This window comes from Silene latifolia, chromosome 1, assembly GCF_048544455.1.
Source record: "Silene latifolia isolate original U9 population chromosome 1, ASM4854445v1, whole genome shotgun sequence".
Classification (NCBI taxonomy): Eukaryota; Viridiplantae; Streptophyta; class Magnoliopsida; order Caryophyllales; family Caryophyllaceae; genus Silene; species Silene latifolia.
In genome coordinates this window covers 175,880,559-175,883,540 of record NC_133526.1, presented here as the reverse complement: position 1 = coordinate 175,883,540, position 2,982 = coordinate 175,880,559, and positions in this window count along the sequence as shown.

The following is a 2,982-nucleotide window of genomic DNA, read 5'->3' as shown; positions in this document are numbered from 1 at the left end:
CTCTTTTCTTTATTCGGTGAATCTCGGACTTTGTTTTGTGAATCTCGGACCGTGTTCGATGAATCTTAGAGCTTGTTTTGTGAAACTTGGTCATCATAAGTGGTTAAAATCACCATTTTTGCTCTTTTCCTTATTTTGTGAATCTCAGACCTTATTTTGTGAATCTCAAACCTTATTAAGTGAATCTTAGGGCTTGTTTTGTGAAACTTGATCATCATAAGTGGTTAAAATCACCTATTTTACTCTTTTCTTTATTCGTTGAATCTCAGACTTTGTTTTGTGAATCTCAGACCTTGTTCAGTGAATCTTAGAGCTTGTTTTGTGAAACTTGGTCATAAAATCACCTTTTTTGCTCTTTTCCTTATTTGGTGAATCTCAGACCTTATTTTGTGAATCTCATACCTTATTCAGTGAATCTTAGGTTAGAGAGAGAAATGAGAGATATAGGTTAGAGAGATAAGGGAACAACTCACATGATGAAAACTAGTGGAATGATTTAATTATTTTAAAACCAATTAGCTCAATTGGCAGAGCGTTGTGCAATGCACAAGGTGTGGGTTCGACTCCCATGTTGGTTATTGACTGCTACTGTTACTTCAAAGCCTAATTGGTATTTCTCTAGTGGACTTTTGGGTTTTGGCCTTTTCTGTCATGTCCAATTGCACCCAATTTAGATAATTTGGCTTAGTGGCTCTGCACGACGTTTTGGCTTATGCACGCCGTTTGTGGACATCTAAGTTTGAGCTTCTTCTACTCATCCTCAATTTTGCACATCTGAGAACGGATTTGGCTAACTCATCCTCAATGTAATCCTTTGCTCCTTTAGTTTTTTTTTTATAATTATAATGAACTTTTTTATAATTTATTCTGTGAATCCTAGAGATTATATTGATAAATTATATAATAATTGTATATTTATATTTGTTCATCTATGTAGGACTCGAACCTACACCTTGCGCAATAGCACAATGCTCTACCTTTTGAGCTAATAGATGATATAGTACAAATAGTAAATTATGCATCAACAAATAACAAACACATGATACATAAACCTAATAGATGACAACCCTAGATCTCGACAACCCCAGATCTGCTCATCTCCAATAGGCTAATTCAGGTACAAAAAATTCAAATTAGTAACAAGTTTGTCACTTTGTACGCATATTGAGTACTGAATGACTAAACATATCTAACCTAACCTGGTAAAATGTTTCAAATTAGTAACAAGTTTGTCACTTTGTAAGCATATTGAGTACTGAATGTCTAAACATATCTAACATAACCTGGTAAAATGTAGCTGCCTCCTGATCATGAATTGATGGGTTGAGAATACTTTCCAAGTTTCGGATCCATTCTGCAGAAAGCCAAGTTATAACCTCAAATAGTATTAACTGAGAAAACATGAATAATTGAAAACGACTATACCTGGTCGAAGATTGTAAATATGGTGCGTAATAACATCCAAATTAGTGTTGTGTTTTGCTTAGAAATTCTAAAAACTAGTTTGCGTCGAAGAAACATCCAAGAGCTATAACCCAGAAGCTTATATTCACTGTCTTATAGAAGATGTCAGGTGTGTTGATCAGAAGATCAGCTATACAGATAAGATTTTTCACAATTTGTCCATTACATAGGTCAAAGTCTCGTATCAAGACTACAAAGGGGTGAGATTCGACGGTATCTTAGTATGAAGCGGTCTTATACAAGACCTCCTGTTACTAAACTCACCCGATCTTTGAATCCACAAATTGTCCATTGATAAGAAGCTTCGTATATTCAACTTTTTTCAAGGCGGAGTGATAGGCTCCTCAATCTGCAAATGCGGTCTTTGTATCTTGATACCGCTCTTTGCTCTCAAGTTACGAGTCCTTCTGTGCAACAAATAAAGAAGGTACTCGATCCATTCTCGCAGAAAGCCGGACTATAGCACGTAATCGACCACCAAGACACCACGGAAACAGAATGGTAAGGAATCATATTATGATCACCACACAAGACACTTTTTAACACTTAACAGTACGGCCGAAAAGATTAATAGCCAGACCCTACACTTCTTGAAGACGAGCGAGAGTAACATAGATATATTGTATACATATAAAATACACATATATGAGCATTGAAAGATCAATATAATATAACCGTGTTTATATTCACCGACTTTGACCTATGTAATGGACAAATTGTGCAAATTCCTTTCACTGTGATTTAGAGTAATCAAATCAGGGTACAATACCCTTATTCACCATTTCGTCAATCAACTTCACTGCATCATCCATATTCTCAACATCCCTACAATAACACGCAATCAAACAGTTATAAGTAGTTACATCAGGTTCACACCCAAACCTCTTCATCTGATTATAAATCTCCAAAATCTTCTCGGTCGTCCCAAACTTCACATAATAACTCAAAAAGTTATTAAAACTCGCAGATTAGGTCGACAACCTTTCTCAATCATCACTTTGTGAAAACCCTCTCACCGCGTAATCGACAATGTCTACACAATCCATCAATAAAAACATTATAAGTATACACATTTGGAACAATTCCGTCTTTTTCATTTCGAAAACCCTCGCACCTTGGAAATCTTATGAACACTACACCAACCCTTAATCAAGTTATTATAATCAACAACATCAAGCTCACAAATATCCTTCAATTTATCAAAAAACGACTGAGCCTCGACTGCCTGTTTCTTCTTAACAAACATAGCAATAACAAAAGTAATTGCAGCTTTATCAAGACTACAACCATATTCCTCCATCCAATTAAACGCACGATAACCTAAAATATTATAATGTTTAAAATACCTCCTAAGCAACCTAACAAAAAGCTCAGAAGGAATTTCTAATTTTCGACGATTCATTTCCTCAATAAAACCACGAGCAAGACCAAATCTATCAGCTTTCCCAAGTAAATCAACCATTTCAACAAAACCCTGCTTATAAATCTCAAAATTGTCCCAACTAACTGCCCAATTGA